This window comes from Rattus norvegicus, chromosome 13, assembly GCF_021556685.1.
Source record: "Rattus norvegicus strain SHRSP/BbbUtx chromosome 13, alternate assembly SHRSP_T2T, whole genome shotgun sequence".
Taxonomy (NCBI): domain Eukaryota; kingdom Metazoa; phylum Chordata; class Mammalia; order Rodentia; family Muridae; genus Rattus; species Rattus norvegicus.
The window spans coordinates 79,642,226-79,662,464 of NC_141546.1; the positions used below are offsets into that span (position 1 = coordinate 79,642,226).

The window sequence follows — 20,239 nt, forward strand, 5'->3', positions numbered from 1 at the left end:
ACCCTTGTACCTATCTATTTGTGGTGAAATCTCATTAAACCATTTCTTTCTCTACAGCCAAAAGAAAAAAAAAACATTCAGCCTTAACACTTGGGTAAACAAGTAAACGATGTGTATATCGGCAAAAGAATCAAAATCCTAAGAACTTTTGAGGGCTGGGCATATGCCTATTTCTCTGTTAGGCTACAGCTTAACTTTCTGTTATTTCTACATTTCTTTTGCTTGTCTGTTTTTCTTTCCTTTTATGTCAGACAAGTTCCCTTTATGTAGTTAAGGCAACCCTAGGACTTGCTAGGTAGCCTAGGCTGACCTCGATTCAAAACCTCCCCATTTTAATGTTTCTGGTGCTGGAATTAAAGTCATGTATCTCTGTACTCAGCTTTATTTAACTTTCTATAATTAAAACTTGTGCTGACTTTTATAGTGGGAAAAATGTTGCAAACTTTCCAAAGATGTAAAATCCTCTTTAAAAAAAAAAATCATCTGTCTTCTGAAGCAATACCAACTATCTACGGATTCTGTAATGCCTGGTTGAAAGGTGGGTAGTGGTAGATTTATATGCACATGATGTGTCTAACAGAGAGGTTACATCATTCTGTAACTGGCTGAGGGTGTATTTAATATGTTTTTCCAGTATAAAATCCATGATGCAGTTCTAACATGAACAGGTACAGGAGTGATTTTTTTTCCACCTGATTAATTTTATAGTCTTATCTCTATCTGAGCTCATCCCCTCATATCCCCTGGGCCTGAGCTTTATTTTCTGTTACTGTAGCTGAGTATTCTTGGTTGAGTGATTTACAAAGCACATAGGTCAGAGATCTAGGAAATCCAGGGTGAGGGCCTTCTCATTTGGGCATCACCAACAACACGGCTGCAGGTGGTAAGATAAGAGTCAGTGTCCTCGCTGGTCTCTTTCTCCTCCTGGGAAAAAGAGGAAGCCTGGGATATCAGTCTATGACCTCATCTAATTTTAATTACCCCCGGAAGGCTTTATCTTCAAATACTATTAAGATAACCTTGAGAATTGAGTTTCCAACATATGAACCTTGGGAGAGCATTCAAAGACCAGCACCCTAAATCCTCCATGTTACTCCGCTGCGTCTTTGTACTTTGTCATTGCACAACGGTCTCTTGCTTGCTCTTTTGCTCCCTGAGGACAGACAGTGAACTCAAGTGCCAGCGCCAACAACTCCCTGGTACCTTGAAAGGCCTCAAAAGGTTTTTGGATGACTGAATCAGAGAAGAAAACTGGCCGCTTCTGGTCAGCTCTGGTGACATGCTTGTGGCACTGCTGCTACGGTGGCAGAAGAGAAGAATGCGCACAGATGTTTACTTAAGATGGTAATGGAGAGAAAATGTGAGAACCTGCTGCGACCGACGTCTAGAGACGTAAACTACTTTGTCATTTCCATGGTGACTTCCAGATCTTTCTTTTGTTGATTTTTGTCTGGAAATATCGTCTGAGGCGATACTGTTTGTATCTTATCTGTCACATTTTCTTTTCTTCAACAAGAACACACAAGACAGTTTCTGCGCTGCTGTTTGAATCTTTATCTGCAGAACACAATGAGACAGCTTTCCCCTTGAATTTATAAAATAAAATAAAAAGAAGAACAACTCTGAGATGTTCCTTAATGTGTGAGCATTCACTCTAGAGTCCTCAAGAGAGCTAGGATAACAACAATAGCACATTCTTGACACCCATGAACACTTGCAAAGCAACCCCCATGTGACAGACATTGTGAGGATGGTGGCATGTCCTTCAGCATGGAGACAATGAATCTTTCCCACTAGGATACTGCAGGAGTGAAGCTGCTGTTCGTCCTCGCCCATCATTCATGGAAGACCGTCATGGCCCCAGTCCAGTAAGGCAGAATTTGTCTTTTTCCTGAATGTGTGGAGCAGAGGTACCTCTTCTCTCTGCTGGATGATGTACTAACAATACTCCTCAGAGAGTGGGGCTGACCAGAGTCAGGGGAAGGAACAAAGGTAAGCAGAGAGTGGGGGTTCAACAGATGGTGAGCCCAGGTGATGGGCAAGAATCCACTAGTAATCCTGAGAGTTGAGAGAAAGTTTTTATTTTCTAAGTAAGAGGAGGCCGGCGCCATGTTAAGTCATGTGATATCTTAAGTGCGGGAATTCAAATAAAGAAATGGGGTTCCACTTGCTAGAGAAAATGAGCAGGAAGTGAGAAAAAGGGAGAAGAGATCAAGGCAAGGAGTATGTCAAAGGAAAGAAACAAAAGAAAGTAAGAGGGAAAAAAAACATACAGATGAGAATGGGGAAGGAGCAGGGAGCAGGAGACCCAGGACCTAAGTAACTGTAGTGGGAGGGGAATCTGGGCTGTTCATTAGTGCAGGGTGTGGTGGTTTGTATATGCTTAGCCCAGGGAGTGTCACTATTAGGAAGTGTGGCTTTGTTGCAGTAGGTGTGTCACTGTGGATGTGGGCTTAAGAACCTTACCCTAGCTGCCTGGAAGTCAGTCTTCCACCAGCAGCCTTCAGATGAAGATATAGAACTCTCAGATCTGCCTGCCTCGATGCTACCCTACTCCCACTTTGATGATGATGGACTGAACCTCTGATCCTGTAAGCCAGCCTCAATAAATGTTGGTCCTTATAAGAGTTGCCTTGGTTATGGTGTCTGTTCACAGCAATAAAACCCTAACTAAGATGGGGGAATCCAGTATCTTCTAGTATTTAGACCCCACGCCTGCTCTCCTAAGGTAACCTTTCCTCTGAATTTAGAACCATCCATGGTTGTTTGTAAGGGTGGTTTCAAGGGTGGTTTGGGTAAGAAGGGAAGATTCACTTTGAATGTGTGCCATTCTATCTCATGGGCTGGGTGAAGTCTTAGACTGTACACAAAGGGCCGCAGGAGCAAGGGATCCCCAACTGTGAGTGCAGCATGACCAGCTGCCTCACTCTTGCTTCTATGTGTTCACTGCCATGACTGACTGTACCACCTCAAACTGTGGGCCAAGGTAAACACTCTCTTCCTGAACTTGCTTTTGCCAGTTTCCCCCAACAAGCACAGTCTCCACATATGGGGTACCTATCTCTTCACTGCTACTGTTATTTGCCACTTTTCTTGGTGTTCAGTCGCTCCAGGGCAGACCATGGTTTAGAAGAAAGATTTTTCAGTTTTTCCTTCTCTCAGTCTTTTCTGGTCACTAAACTCAGAGAAATAACATGGAATGTTTTAACCTGGCATGATGGTGAATGCTTTTAATCCCAGAATTTGAGATGCAGAGACAGGGGGATCTCTGTGAGTTTGAGGTTAGTCTGGTCTACACACACACACGCACACACACACACACACACACACACACACACACACGTCATTGGTTAATTCACTCTCTAAACGTAACTTATCTAACTTAAATCACTCTGGGTTGGGGCATAATTGCATTTCTGCTTCCTTCTCCAATTTTATTTCTTCCTGTTTATCCTTCAGCTCAGCCTGTACGGGGATCTTTTTCATTACATAAACACACCCAGGACTCTTCTCGGGCATTTGAACTTAACGTGATTTATTCTTTCACTGTAGGATGTTGTTCAGCAGATATTTTTATGGTTCCATCCTTTAACCTGCTCGGATCTCTATTCAAATGTTTTTCTGTTCAAAAAGACAAGTCAAAAAATATTCTTAAGTCTTCCGGTCTCTGTGCCCCTATTCTGATTGTTTTTGCATAGTATCAACTTCATATAGAATTATCTATAATTCCATGTATCTACTACCCATCCATTTACTCATGCCATTTGCTAGAACAGTTGGCCAGTGAGTTCTAGGAACCTGCTGTCTCTTCCTACCAACACTAGGCTTACAGGCACATGCTGACCTGCCCATCTATAGGGGGATAGAAACTATGTAGGGGATCTGAACTTGGGTCTTCATGCTGTACAGCAAACATTCTCCAGTCCCTGCCCATGGTCCCTTTCAAGGAGTTAAGATTCAGTTATCTGTCATATCTGCCATCTGAGTCATTAGGGCTTAATGTATCATAGTTAAGGAAATCCCCCAACCAATGGATCTGATCTCCAATGTCCCCTGTTCCCAGGTCTGCACACAGAACGTCAGTTAGGTAACTCCTTGACTTTCTCTCATGCTTTGCAGAACTTGGCTTTTGTCTGTAGCCGTTATTTATAGAGCTATTTGTGTGTGTGTGTGTGTGTGTGTGTGTGTGTGTGTGTGTGTGTGTGTGTGTGTGTGTCCTCATGCACATGCTCACAAGCAAGGCTGAGAATTTACAAGGCTGTTTTTGGTATCTCTGTGATCCTCAGCTGTTCTCAGAATCTTTGATTTATAGGACAGTGTTGTGGCTAATGCTGCTGGATTAGTTTATGTAGTTTATGAGAGCCCGGGTTGCTATTTTGCTTCACTTATCCTATATTTTTAAAGAGATAAAATTATTTATTCACAGTAGTAATAGAGATACAGGCAGCAAACATTATCCCCAAAGGTCTTATGTAATTGAATCTTTATAGATCAATTTGTATTTCTTCATTCAATTACATTATGATTTTAGAGATAATAGTATTTATTATTATTTAATGGCCAACAATTGGAAGTGGTTAGCACATCTATTGTCATTCTCCAAATGCTCATTATGCACCTATTATGTCCAAAGTATGGTGTTAGGCTTGTACTACAACTGGAAAATAAGTGCACTCTAATTACACTGGAGGATAATGCATGCCTTACGTATAAACAGGAAGTCAAGTATTAGCATAGGAAAAGTGCTATGATGATTTCAGAAAACAGTCTGATTGGAGCTGAGATCAGTTTGTGTAACAATACACAGGTCTGTATTCACACCAAGTCATAGGTAAATTCTTGTTTGATCAATTACAGGAACGACAATAAGAGAGTGGGATGATCGATGATTTTATGAAGTAAATGTTATTTCATATAGATCTTGGAAACAGGTAGGTAATGCTACATTCCAGAAGAGTGTGACGAGTTAGAAAAAGTACAACAGTAAGGAGATTGGCAGGCATGGTGATACATGTCAGTGATCCAACAGTCATGGGGTGGACGCCAGAGGTTTGGGGGTTCCAGGCCAGCCTGGGATATACAATAAGACCCTGTCTCAGAGACACACAGGAACAGACAGACAGACACACACACAGAGGAGGGGAGGAAGGAAGGAGAGAGGGAGGGAGGGAGAAGGGGAGAGTGGGAGAGAGGGAAAGACAGAGAGAGACGGAGAGAGAGGAAAGGGAAGGGGAGGAGGAGGGAAGGAGAGGGAGAGGGAGAGGGAGAGGGAGAGGGAGAGGGAGAGAAAACTTCCTCCTCCTCCTTTTTCCTTCCTCCCTCCTTCTCTCCTCTCCTCCTCTCCTTCTTCCCAACTTTTTAACTCTCTAGTTTTTTCCTTTGCTGCATTTCTAAACAGCATTGGAAACTATATTTAGTAATTATGAGTAGTAAAATAAAATATAGAACACATCGATATGTTGTCAGGGCCTCCTTTAGAATCAGAGACCTTTATGATTACAAAGGGCCTTGGAAATCACCCCTATAATGTGAAGACTGCCCCAGGCCCACGGACTTCTCTAATGGGCACTCATTCTCTGCACTGTCTGCACCTGTACACTTGAGTATCTGTGAAGGCATCAGGGCAACTACTCTGATACAGTGAGACAGACACCCTTCCGTCATGAAGGGGGTCAGTAGTTTAAGTTAAGAGCATCGGTCCAGGAGGAAGGGCCTACATGACCCTCTGTCTTGCAAGCTCCCATTGGTGGTTTTGCTTTTAGGAGCCAATGAGTGCGAAGTGGACGCAGTGGAGAAAGCTTTGGAGGAAGGCCCCTGAGGTTCATGGATTTTCTGTCTGACATGTTTACTCTTCTCAAGACATGTATTAATAGTGCTGACCTTTTTAGTAATTTGATTCCAACAATGGCACAGCAGTAACTGTACTCAAAGGCTGTCTACCTGGTGTGAGTCAGGGAAGTGATTATTGCTTAAGTCAGAGAATGCACCTGCACCTAGGACAAGAAATCCCAACAAACAGAATCCTCTGTCCTTCAGGCTGTACTAGAACAAGCATCCCTCTCTGGGTTTGCTTCTTAGATCTCAGAAAAACTTGATGCCCATTTGCACCTCAACCTGTAATATGCAGCTCTTTAATTCCTTCATTGAGTTTTGGATTGGAAGGGGTCCTTACCAACCATTCCCTGTAGCTCCTCTCTCAAAATGGTTAAGCCTTGAAAAGGCTCCCCTATTCCTTGTCTGTTTCCTTTTTGTGGAACATAATCCTCCACTCAGTCAAGTGAGGATCCTAAGCTTGATATCTACACTTGATGTGTGTGTATGCATGTATGCACATGTGTGTGTGTGTGTGTGTGTGTGTGTGTGTGTGTGTGTTTGTAGGTTAGAGAACAACCTTTAATGTCACCCCGCAGGTCAGGTATCAACTACTTTCTTTTTCTTTTCTTTTTTTCACACTGGCCTGGAGGTAGGCAAGGCTGGCCTCAGAGATGTGTGAGTCTCAGCTCTTGGGTCTGCAAACTTTCACCAACACACCAGGCTTCAACACATCAAACTTACAACGCAAGCACTCACCTGACTGAGTGGTTTTCCTAGCCCAAGCATCTTCAGCAGAGACATCGAGATGACTACAGACCCGCAAATGGTCCCCTGACTCTTCCCATCCCTCTCTTTCTCCAGTTAGGAGACAGTGGCTTGAGTCCAGCCATCTCAGGAACAAGTTCTGCCCTGCCAACTGGATCACAACTGAGCTCATGTTCCCAGGCCTTGGAACCCAACTCCTATCCTGCTGGTTCGGGTGTTTCATGTCTGTCTGTTTACCAGCAGAGGATGTAACGAGGGAAGTTGCAGTTATCCCTGTGTCTAAACTAAGGCACACAAGTTGTAAATGTGTTGCTTGTCTTCAAATGACTATGAGCTGTTTGCCAGCTCCTTTGTTCTCTTATCTCTAAGTTCCTGGTTGGGGATTTAGCTCAGTGGCAGAGTGCTTGCCTAGCAAGCACAAGGCCCTGGGTTCAGCCAGATCAGAGTCCAGAGGGAACAGCTGACTCGAGGACCCAGAAATCAGGTGACCGCATAAGGCCGGTCACCAACATTAACATCCTTGCTTCATCCCTTGTATCAAAATGATTGGTCAATACAACAGCCAACCCAGATCCCCTCTTGCTTTGTGGTCCCATCCTATAAAAATGTTGTACCTTCTCCTTTCAGGGACGTGGATCGGGCCTCAAACTGACCGTATCCCTGAGCGCTCAGGAAATAAAGCATTCGTTTTTAAGCTTCCATATCTGCAGTGAGTTTTCTCGGCTTCCACCCTGAACCCACCGCCATGAGCCTCATGATTAGGGATTCTGTTGGAGATGTATGTAGCAAGAGGGAAATCATGCCTGGTTCGATAAACCCAAGCAATTTCGCTTGGCTCATAAGGTCATAGATCTTAGAGGAGAACCTACTCACTTTCCTAAACCGTATAATTTCTAACTGCAATCTAAATATGTATCCTCATACTCTCAGATAAGCATAGCTCTCACCCCTCGTCAAAGAAGCTTCTTTTTGCTTAACCCCTTGTGTCAAAATATGATTGGTCGATACAACAGCGCACCTGATTCCCCCTTGTTAGGTGGTCTCATCCTAGTCTCCCTTCAGGGCGTGGTTCAGATTTCGAACCGGCTGCCTCCCTAATCGCTCAAACCATTACAGAAAACCCCAACTGGTCAAAATGCAGAATATAAGTGATCATGGGGTGCCTAACCCCAATCAATAAACTGCAACTTTTAAAAATATACATTGAGTTTTTAATGAGTAGATTCAAGAGCTAACGTAGGTTCCTCTGACTAAATGGCAAGTAGGCCACACTTTCAGATAGGAAGAGAAAAGACAAGAGTAGATTATTTTTAGCTTAAAACATGTAAGCCAAGTCATTTTGGAAAAGGCTAATTTGCTTCTCTGGCCGTTCCTCATTTCCCCATGGCATTGAACTTTTCCTGGAACAATTAGATCAGGCTGGACGATTTAGCTCTTGGTATGAAACCAGATTCATTTCCTGCTCCTCATGCATTTTTATCAGAGTTTGCCTTTTAAATAGAAGAAGGTGGAAACCAATTTTCTCACACTGACAGCCAAGATTTCAAACTATTTTTTTTTAATCATTGACTTGTCTAATGATTAAATTCTTCTCCTAAGCACTGTACAAGGCCCATTTAGAACTGTCCATCTGATTTCTGTTGATAGGTCTGAAGGACAGAGTCGAGATGTGGACATGTTGCCCCCATTTACTGGACTTCCTCATTCAGAGTCGAGATGTGGACATGTTGCCCCCATTTACTGGACTTCCTCATTCTTGGTAATGACTTACACTCAGTTTCCATCAGTATAGGACAATCATTAACCTATAAGTAACTCTTGGCTATTTGGCAAAATATCCCATTAGAACATAGTGCTACAGTGTGACAGACAAAGGAGTATTTTATGAGAAGTATAAATGTCCTCTGACCTTCGAGTAAACATTGCCTCAATCCAGTACTCTGGCTTTGTAGCACACACACTGTAGGGGTAGCCAAACTGTTCTAACCAACCAAGCTCTCACTGACCAGAAAGTACCCTGGATCTCTCAGGGAAGTTAATGAGCAAACTCCAGGGAACATACAGGAGGTGGTAGGAGATGGGAGCCCATCTGCAAATGCTTCTCAAATATGCACTTAGGTTCAGATTTCTACATGATCACGCCCAAATATAGTTATTTAATGTCAAAATTCCTCGTACATAATTTGCTTCATATTTTAAAACTGATTTTTAACTGCATCATTAATCTCTCTCTGTAATCCAAAATGTAGTCATAACTACAAACTTCAGTTTACTAGATAATATTATATTGCTGCTTCCTTTCCTTTCCTTCTTTTTTTCTTTTTGTTTCTCTTTTGAGACAGGGTCTCACATTGTAGCCCAGGCTGCCCCCCCCCCCCAGTTTCCCATAGTCCTTCTGGGTGCTAAAATGTATATATGAGAGTTGCAACACCTGGTTTAAACTGCTGTCACTTGACTATTAAACTTTTGGCAACTGATTCCCTACCATAGAAAATAATCTGCTAATCATTCCTTTTCACGTGCTTACAAACTCATGCCAGATCCATTTGCTAGCTCTTGTTAACTAGGATGAAGCACTGGCCCCGTTTCAGAATGTTCTAGTTCATGGTTGGGTGGCTTCACTGACTTTGAGCCTACGTCAAGACAGTGTGACACAGTGGTAGTGTAAGCCCGAGGAGGTCTTTTACCTGCCAGAAACAAAGGGACAAAAAGGAGAGACTGACAGGAAGGGGGTCAAAGTCTTAGTACTTTGTCAAGGGCATGACCCTGCTAAAGTAAACTCCTACAAGTAGACTCCAAATCCTAATGGTTCCAGCAGCTCCCAATAGAAGTTCAGGTGCAGGACCTTACCTTTAACACATGAGCCTTTGTGGGAAGGTAAGGATTTAAATTATAATACTGTTCACATCACAGATTGCACTTGTACCAACATTCAGGCCTTACATTGCTGTGGTCTATCAGTAGACATCACAGCTGGTATTAATAGACAACACAGCTGGTATATTAGTAGACATCACAGCTGGGCCCACACGGGATTATCACCGCATTGACTCACCTAGATTTTTCTAATTCCATAGAATTAATCATTGTTTCCATAGATTAGTTGTTTCATTTTCAGTGTCGTTTCCTCTCATTATTGTTAAGTATATCACGAAAGCTATATTTTTCTTTTTGTGATTGTTCTTTCATTTTTAGATTATTTATCTTAAATACAATGACATCATTTCCCCTTCCCTTTTCTTCCCTCTCACTTGTCCCATGACCTTCCACTCCCTCTCAAGTTCATGACTTTGTTTCTTAGTTGTTTTTGATGTGTGTGTGTGTGTGTGTGTGTGTGTGTGTGTACACCAACATAGAGGTTTATTAATACTGCCCACTGAGTCTGCTTTAGTGTTGCTTGTATGTATGATTTCAGAGCTGACCACTCTGGATAACTAATGAAGAGGTTCATCTCATGGGCAGATTAAGTCTCCCACTCTGAGTCTTCCATAGTTGTCTGTAGCTCTTTGTCTAGAGGTGGAGCCTAACGAGACTTCTCTCTTCTGTGTTAGCACGTCTACTGGTGTTGTCACTCATCAGGTCATGTAGGCAGTCACATTATTTTGGTATCGTGGATAGAACTACTTTGTCATTTCTAGGAGACATAGTTGGACAGCAGACTCTCTAGCTCTCTGGCTCTTACAGAACTTCCGGAGCCGTTTGCACAGGAGTCGTGTTGTACAAGCATCTGTTGAGGTTGGGCACCTCATGATCAGTTGTTCTTTGCACAAATTGACAAACTGTGGTTTTTCTACAATCGTCTCTTGTCTGTTGCAAAGAGAAGCATGTTTATGAACAAGGGCTACGTTTATCTGTGGGTATAAGATCTTAGAATTCAGTTAGAAATTATGCTGGGTAGTAGTGTAGTACTTGTAGGTTTTCCTCTAAAATCCATGACATCAGTAGCCCCATGTATTTGTTGGGTTTCCAGTACCAGGCATGATTTCCTTCCTGTCGAGTAGGCTTTAAGTCCAATTAGACAGCTATTGGGTTCAGCCAAGATGTAGGTGCCACTATTGTATCCTTATGACTATTTTGCCATATTAGTAATTTTTGTGGTTCATAGGTATGTATGTATATGTATGAATACATATAATATAATATAATTAATATAATATATTGGTGAATAGCTATATTTTTGAACCTTCTTTTCACCATGATTCTAAATTTGTCCTTTGCCTCTTTTCTTATCCGAGCCTTGCCTTTTGGACTTTACATTCTTGCCACTAGTTTTTATTCATTCCTTTCCTTTATGGGAAATAACTTTTAGCAACTTTCTAAGAAAGAGTACAAGGGCAATAAGTATCTTTGAGATTTTATGTGTAAATGGAAACCTCCCGCTTTCATATGATATGATAGTGTACATGCACACTCAAGCATAGGGTAGAGTTTAAATTTTACTCAGTATTTGAAAAGCATGTGCCATTATCTTCTGGAACTAGCTTCGAAGTTGATAAATCCAGTACCCTTCTCATTTCAGTTCAATTCTCTTTGACCTCAGTTTTGGTTTTAATAGTGTTTCACTGTCTCATGAACTCTGAGTGCATTTCACAGTATTTTGAAGATCCCTAAAGCAGAGCTGGGGTGTACGTTCTCTTTTGTCCTCACTAATGCACTCACCTCCTGAAGACTTCCTACACCTCTCCTCATAGTCCCACTGTTTCCGGCTGTCATCACCTCCAATGCCTGAACCTCTGACGATTCCCTCATCTTACTCTACAGTACGTCAGTCACCTAACTCCAGATGATTCTCGCATTTTTCTGCCTTTTGCCTACATTCCATCTTAAACCTTAAAAAAAAAACCTTTTAGGATATACTTATATGAATCATTATTACAAATATTTGAAAAAATAAACTCGCATAGTTTAAGAACAAATGGAAAAGTTGTTAAAAATATATAGTCTCTCCCACGATGGTGTGTCATGCATTCAGATTTCATTCTCCACATCTCTCTCTTCATGTTGTTAGGTATTATTATTAATAAGCTGGATTATATCTGAGGTCTTCTACAATGCAGATATAACAAAAATATAAATATATTATCTTCTCGTCCAAAGCAATACCTTCTTTCCCTTTGATCTTTCCATTACCTATTGTGACTTTTTCCCAGGAAAATAATATCTCTCTCCCCCACCTCAGGGTCTCTTTATGTAGCCCTTACTGTTCTAGAACTCACTATGTAGACTAGGTTGGCCTTGAACTCACAGAGGCTCACCTGGCTCTGCTTCCGGTTATCTGTATGTATACAGGTGTGGGCCATCTATCCTACCAGAGGAAACATGCTCCAAAGAGTGTGATTGTCCCTCCCACAGCAGCTTTTTACTGCAAAAGTTCCTCATCAAAGAGAGGGGCCTGGAGAGCACCTCACCATCTATGCTAGAAATTAAGCTCATCTGATTTTGTAACTACAGCTTTTGTGAGCTCATGAGTGGCTGTCAACTCATAATTATATGCAACATGTAACTAAATTCCATCTAGGTAGAATGTGGCACAAATCTGATTAAGTTCTGTGTTTAAGTTAGAGTTTCATTGCTGTGAAGAGACACCATGATCACGACAATTATTATAAAAGAAAACATTTAATTAACTGACTTACAGTGTTGTAGGTTTGGTCCATTATCATCATGGTGGGAAGTGTGGCAGTGTGCAGGTAGATATGGGGCTGGAGGAGCCAAGAGTTCTAGATTTTGAACCAAGGGCAACATGGAGAGACTATGTACCACACTGGGCATAGTTTGAGCATAGGAGACTTCAAAGCCTGTCCCCACAGTGATATGTTTCCTCCAACAAGGCTATACCTACTCCAGTGAGGCCATGCCTCATAATAGTACTCCTCTCTATGGGCCACACATTCAAACGCATGAGTCTGTGGGGGCTGTACCTATTCAAACTGCCACAATTACCAAAATGGACAAAGGTGCAGTGAGCTGTATAGTTCAGCCTTCAAGCTTTTGCGTAATTATTTTGAAATTCAGTCTAGAGCCTCCGCTATCCTGGGAGTAATTCCCTAAATCCAGAGTACTTGAATTCAGCTCCTTTTGAGAGGAAATACTATTGTTTCCAAGAGTATATTAAGGATTTTCATCTTTTTCTGAAGGGTGAGTAGAGAATGTGTTGCTCTAGATTCTGTTTAGAAAAATAATCACTCTTTCTCAGCTTTCCCAACCTATATCCCTCACAAAAAACTCACAACTCCCAAGCCTGTATAAGGATCTGAAGCTTGGTCTTCTCCCTACATGCTCAGCTCTCAATTTCTACAGTTCTAGTTGGTCGTTGCTACCAGTGTTTTCCTTGCCCATCTTCCAAAAAATTGTTGGCATTGCTTATTGTCTCCATTTACCATCTCCTTGTCATCTTCTTATACCCTTAAAAATCCTTCAGTATAACCTTTGTATGATTCCAGAGGAAGGGTCTGGAGTACTGAACTTAATCTCGGCTCCATAGTCATCTTATTTCCAATCGCCATGTAAGAGAAACATAATCTGCTGTGAGGCCATTACTTCTCTGCTTCCATGACTGCAGATATGCAACACCAGAACAACAAAGCACTTTTAATAACTCCGCGATGCAACTGTTAATACAAGTTATTCTCATTCCATCCTACCCACATTTTGACATCGTGGGTTGACCAAGTCAGGGGATACCACAGGGGAATTGAAAAATGTCCACAATTCAGTCGTTCATTCTTCTTCATCTGTCCATCCATCTAATCCTTTATCCACCACTAGCTTTTCTTTGAGATAGAGTCTCATCTTGTATGCTAGGCTGGTTTCAAACTCACATATGACTATGGCTGTATAAAACCTGACAGCAATCCTACCTCAGCTTTCTAGGCGTTGAGATTATGAGCATGTACCACCATGCCCAACCATTTAGTCATCATTTTAAGCTATGGGGAAATATTAATACATAATAATCCTTTTAAAAGAAACATCTAGATTAAGAGGAGAAGGGGACACCTAACTATTCACAGCTGTAACAATGGGAGACAGATGTCAGGATTTATAGGAGGAAGCCCTCCTCCAACCCTGACCAAGAGTCAGGAAAGAATTCTCTGAAGTAAGTCATTTCCAAACTATGTCTTCAAGAATGAACTAAAGTCTAATAAACAGAAGAGAGGCAAAGATCAGGGGAAGGATCTGTATTAGTGAAATAAGAAATTTAGTTTCTAAGAATGGAAGCCAGAGAAGTTAGCAAGCATCTTGGAGAGCAGGCCATTTACACCAAGTTGAAAGCTTAGCTGTGTATAATGAGTGTTGGAAGGCTTTTCGACAATGGAGACCATCCAGAGCTCTTTTGTTTGAACACCTCTTTCGCTGTTGCATTTCCTAGACAAAGAGTTTGTTCATTAGTGTTCAGCCTGTCCGAGACTGACATGAACAGTGTACACAAACCTTATGCCACCTAACAGTGCCTGATGGAACTTCTTACTCGTTTGTTGTACCAGTAGTCAGTAGAACGCAGCTCAAGGTCACTGCACTGCACACAAAGGGCCATTTTCCTCTTGTTATAAAAACCAGTGGAGCAATCCATCACACCCGATAACCCCCTTGGCTGTGTTTTCTACTTGCTTTTGTCATCTTAATAGTTAACCAAATAATAACTCAAAATATTAACCCGTTCAAAGAATCAAGCAATGATGGTATGTCAGTGGTAACTCTACCCAACAAATATGTTTCCATGTTTGCTCTGGTCTTCGATCTATATCCCAAAGAAATGCTTATAGGGGTTATCAACCCTTGTCAGAACAGTGGGTAAGTATCTGTAGATGGAACTTCTATCACATGGTCTTCTGATCTTACCATATGACCAACCAGTTCCATAGTCTGAAACTGGTGAGTCAGAATTACTGAGTATCCCCTATCAGAACGAGTGGATAGTTCTGAAGAGGCTCAGGGCTGAAGTATGCTATGGAGAAGATACTGATACTGAAGAGGTCTCCAATGAACTTAAATCTTGACTCTATTCGTTTGACTATCTGTTGTTGTTTTCTATATATGAGTTGCTTGATAAACATACACTGATACTCAGGGTATGAGACTATTGCATTCATTTCCCAATTTGTACTCTCATCTCTTTAAGTTCATATTGTTAAATGTGGCCACGAATGACTTCAGAAAAGGTGAGTTACAAAGTAAAGAATTTTAATGATACCACTTAATAGACATTTAGTGTACTGCCCATTGATACTGTTATTGTTTATATAACTCTCAGTGATCTTATATAATATAAATTTATACTATAGAAGGGCATATAATATATTATATAACAAATCTATAATATAGAAGAACAATTTAGAGTTCCAGGTTCCTAGTACCCTGGAATTAGAACAGAAGTTCAGGCAGAAAGTGCATTGACTAAGCCTGAACAGAAATAAAGGGTATTCAGGCTTCTGACCATTAGATACTTAAGGCTCAGAAAGTACTGGAATGCCCTAAGTTACTAGTATATTTATTGATACCAGTATGATGGGTAATTTCCATCAACCCACTAAAGCATCTTCACATGAAATTTCCTAATTTCCAAAAGTTAAGCATTGCTTCACAGTCAAAGTGAATATATCCTAACTGAATGTAAGAAATGGGATTTGTCTTACAGCTTCATTCTAAAAGAGATTTAAACAGCTAGAAATTCCATTGAAGCATTTCCTCTATAAGTGTATGTATAATGTAGGTACATATATTTATATGCATGCACGTGTATATTTATTTACGTATGCCTTTGGAAGCTTGGGTGACTTGAGGACATACTTTATTAGTCACAGTATAGTTTGCATATGGGATACTTAATCCAGATTAGGAGCTCTCGGCATAGACTCCACACTAGAATATTCTAGATAATCTTATCTAATAACCTAGATATTTCTATTGCTAAAACTTCCCAGTAGTTCTTAAGAATAGCCAAAGTTGAAACCACTAACCTAAAGCACCCTTCTATCACAAGATAATACTTGGTGATTTCGTATGACGGTAACATTATCAATAGGCAACACACTGAGTCTCTATTAAGTGGCATCATCAATACCTTTTACATTGTACAATTTGTGATCCTCCTAACAAATATGAAAGTCATGGCTATTTCTCACCATTTAACAACCAGGAAAGGAAAGCTCCTTAAGTTACCTAAGGTCACGCTGACAGCAAACAGTAGAGAGGACACTGATTTAGGCTGAGTGGGTTACTTGAGACTGGGGTGACTTATATCTGTGGCTCATAGCCTCAAAGACTCGTCAGTCATGATTTCCTTTTTGTAAGCCTCTTGGGGTACAAAAGTGGAGATGAAGAGGCTATGAGTGATGATTGCACAACACCAACACCATTCGCTCTTCCTGAGTTGAATCCTTTGCAGATCTTGCCTTGCGGCTGTTCAGACCCAACCAAGCAGAATGAGCCCACCTGTCCTGTACATCCAAGGCCGTCTTGAACCTTGCAGAGTTTTTTTTTCTGCAAAGATCTGTTTAGTGATTTTTCTTTACAAGATCAAAGGGGAAAGAAATGTGTTAAGTGTTCCTGATCTTGTCCTATCTTAGGTCTCAGCTAACCTCTCTAGGTCATCAGCTATTTGGAAAATGGAATCTAAACTTTGCTGCTGAGCTTCCTGAATCCTGGTGTTTTTGTTTCAGATGCTTTGCCTCCATTACACCCAGTGAAAACAGTGGTGGGAGGTATGAGGACAGCATCCGCAACTGTGACCAAACAGCTACTGTGCTCTCAGAAGACTGAAATTCTAATCTATGCTACAACGGGCCTTTAAGTTCAACACAGATGATGTTCTTATAAGAAGGAAGATAACTGGGCACAGAAACAGGCAAACATGTAAAGATCTAACAGGAAATTAGTTATCTACAAACCAAAGTAGAGCCTGGGGGCCTGAAACAACCTTCTCTAGACCTTAGGAAAGATGCAATCTGCTGTCTTAAATTTGACTTTAGACTCTGACCTTCAGAACAGTGAGACAATAGATTTCTGTCCTCTGAGGCATCCAGGGTCTGCCACTTTGTGATGGACAGCCAGGGTAGCTGTCACAGTAGGTGAGTGTGAAGGAAATCAGCCTGCAGGAGAGCATCCTGGTGGAGCCAGGGCTGACTGTGCCTTGCTAAGGAAGCACACAGCAGGGATGGAGGGCCTCCAGGGAGCCACCCACAGAGCTGTGTACACTCTGGAACTCTCTCCTGGGATCTCAGAAAGAGAGCTGCCTAGCTGCCAGCATCTGGTTCTTTATCCAGCCTAGGGGTGCCTTTCTCTCTGTTGTCATGCCAACAAAGGATGTCAGAGAATTTGGGTGTTTTTTTTTTTTTCCTCTCCTGTTAAAAGGCCATCAGGTTTAAGGCTTTTAATCTAGCATGTATGAATAGATTTACCTTCCTGAAATGCTCACTGCAATATGGGTTAGTTAAAACACTCTTCTTTCTCACACTTTCAAGGTACTAACCCATTTCTATCAACAAGAACAGCCTTATGTATCTTGACACATTTACTGCAGCATATAAGCTCAAAAACTAATAGGTTTTTGCTCTTCCTTAAGCCAGGAATACATCTTCAGGCTCTGAGTCAAAGACTGTCCTTGACCCACTCCATCCTCCTTGTCACCTGCCACCTTGTCACAGACAGCCCCTGGGAGTGCTGGCACCTATTTCATCATCAATAGTTTTTACCAATGATGAAATATCAACTAGTTTGCTACTGGCTGCATGAATGAAGGAAACATACAGGAACTCTTTGTCCCTGGGACTATAAAACAGAACAAATGGGCAGGAGAGAGAACTAGAAGAGGATATTAGAGAACCTCACAGGGATCATGATGGAAGCTCTCCAAGGCCACTACCAAGAGGGAACCTGACTGATAAACACACACTATGAATGCAGATCATGTTTAGAAAGCTCTCAAGGAGAAATGCATCTATAATGTTCTTTAGCTGAAAGCCTAGTGGGAGACAGACAGACACTGATGGAAACTGCAACCACTGTGGGCTTGATTAAGGAGCAAGCCAAGCTCTGACCAAACTTCTTTCAAATTAATAAGATATCTTGGTTGAATACAATAAAGGTCACCCCCCTACCCCAACTATTCTTTGAGCTCAGTTCAGTCACTGTTGGAGGGAAGAGTGGGTGGAATGACAGGAACACTTCGAAGAACACACACAGCATGGCACAAAACAGGGACTTTGCAGGGACGAGGAGTGAATCTCTTCTGCTTTGCTTTATTAGATCCTGTAGACTTGGGCAACTTCATTCCCATATTTTTTAACTGAGAATTTCATAATACATACATATTTGATGAAATATATAATCCATTCCCTTCCTCCCTCTAATTCTTCCCCTATCCCCTCCACCATTTTCTTCCCAAATACACACACACACTCTCTCTCTCTCTCACTCTCTCTATCTCTCCCCTTCCCTCCCCCTCTCCCTTCCCCCCTCTCTTTCTTCCTCCACCTCCTCCTTTACTGAGTCCACATGTACCTGGGTAGGGGTCGATCTGCTGGAATGTGGGTAGTCACTGAGGTGCCACATCTCTGAAGAAGAAGAAAACAGAATCTCCCCCACAGCCATCAGTAACCCACAACTCCTCAGCTGGGGGTAGGTTCCTGAGCCCCTCTCCCACCCATGCTAGGATTTTGACTAACTGGTCTTGTGCAGGTCCTGAGTAGGCAGCTACAGTTTGCTTTCCCAGTGTTCTCAGCGAAGTGATAGATTTGTAAACTGTAGAGAACCTCCCTTTCCTCTTCCTTTCCACAGGCCCCCTTTCCATAGCTCCATGCACACTGTTACATGAACACACCAAAATGAGAAAAAATGTTCTGTAAAAAAGAAAGAAAGAAAATAAAGTCTTTAGAAGGTGATTCAGTAAGTTTCCACATGCTGAACAGGATGACGGATGTAATGTCCAACAAGGGTGGCTGTTTTGTCTCTAGCTTTCTTTCCCTTCAGTACTTATTATCTTCAAATACACCATATGCACATATGGTCTTATCCTAATCTCCATGAAGACATGAGTTTTGCAGTAGTAGTTGCTGTTATTACTATCTATTGCTCTCCCTGACACTTTGTCATGTCTTGAGCCAAGTCACATGCTGCCATATATGTTTATGCAGATGGTCATCAACTTAACCATAGTGTCTAGATCTAGGTTTTCAACTTTACCTTTCTATAACAGTGCTACACAGTCAGTATTAACCTGATAAGCTTTTGATCTCTGGTCTTTTCTCTGGCTGCAGATACACAGCACAGAACTCTAGAGACGTTGGGCAGCAACAGTGTTGACATTTCCACTTATCCACTACTAAGAAGACAAACAAAGGTCGCTCTTGTGTACTGTGTTGTCAAAGTGTGTTGTTCAGCAGCTGGGATGGTTAGTATTGATTATCAACTTGACAGCATCTATAACCACCTAGGAAATGGGCTTCTGTGAATGCCTCTGTGGGGTTTTCTTGATTATGATTATTTGTAAGTGAAGGGTCCGGGGGTACCTGGAAGAGAATGGGGGACAAGAGACGCGAAGAAGGACGCCAAGACAAGAGTCTGATCAAGGTGACAATTTTATTTTCCCCAAGGCTGAATTTATACCATAACATGGATAACAGAGGGAGGGGGGAAAGTAAGAAACATTTATGCAGGCCAAGGACACAGTATTTGTGTGGTCAGGGAATAGGCTGATGTTGACAGGTTGTCAGAAAAGTCACAGGTTTGCCATATCAGTCAACAGGATGTTGGTTTTTCAGAAAGGTTACAGGTCATCACATTGGGTATCTTGACGTATATTATTATTCATTTTGACCACCAGATTTGTATTTGTCTTCTGCAGCTGGCTGGGGATTTTCCATGAACCCAGTCATACTTAATTCTAACCATAATAATAACATCAATAATGGAGGGCTTCAAGGGCATCGCTCCCAACAGTTATTGATGTAGGAAGACCCTTCTGTGGGTGGTGCCATTCTCTGGTGTGTATAAAATGAAGAAAGTGAACTAGTATGACTTCATTTTTTTCTGGTTGTAGATGTAATGTTACCAGCTACTTACAGCTCTTGCTGCCTTAACATTCATAACAGGAAAGACGTTACCCTGGCACTGTGAGCCAATATAAACCCTTTCTCCCTTAAGTTGCTTTTGTCAGAGCATTTTATCACAGCAACAGGAAAAGAAATAATAATAACCCCCCCCCAAAAAAAACCCAGTAGGACTGGGTGCCTTAAAATGCATTTGACTTCCTGATATATTCATTTGCCAGAAATTTATTGGGACAGAGTCTTGTCACAAGTCAAGGATCATCTGTTTGCAAAAAATTCTTATTCATTCTGAATCTTCATGAAATAAGGTAAGAAGTGTACATGAACTGTACTCTGAGAGTTTGAGAAGGAATAGCAAGTTTTGCTTTCTGTTTGTTCCCCAAACACTGAAAACATGTAAGCAAGAACAGTGATACGGTGAACTCTAGAGAAATCTGTTAGTGAGGCAGGCATCTGAAGATGCTTTGAGTTTTGATACAAGATCTTTGAATAATAACAGTATACATCTATGAAGTCCTGAACTCCATTTAGCACCATTTCTGATCATGAATACTTGTAACAGAAAAATCTCATGATGCCCAAAGACCACACTATGGTATATAGACTTGGTT

The 20,239-nt window shown here is 41.5% G+C and overlaps 1 long non-coding RNA gene across 3 annotated transcripts in view; it reads left to right on the top strand.

Moving 5' to 3' along the window:
- LOC148001735 (uncharacterized) overlaps positions 1-20,239 on the top strand; it is a 226,300-nt gene that overhangs the window by 167,464 nt on the left and 38,597 nt on the right. The window contains exon 4 of one of the 3 annotated variants that reach the window (XR_015635579.1): positions 1,798-1,992. The exons of 1 other annotated variant lie outside the window; for it this stretch is intronic. This is a non-coding gene — a long non-coding RNA (uncharacterized LOC148001735). Of the gene's footprint in view, positions 1-1,797; positions 1,993-16,241; positions 18,461-20,239 lie in introns of those variants that run through there. One more of the 3 variants, XR_015635581.1, reaches the window with a different exon arrangement.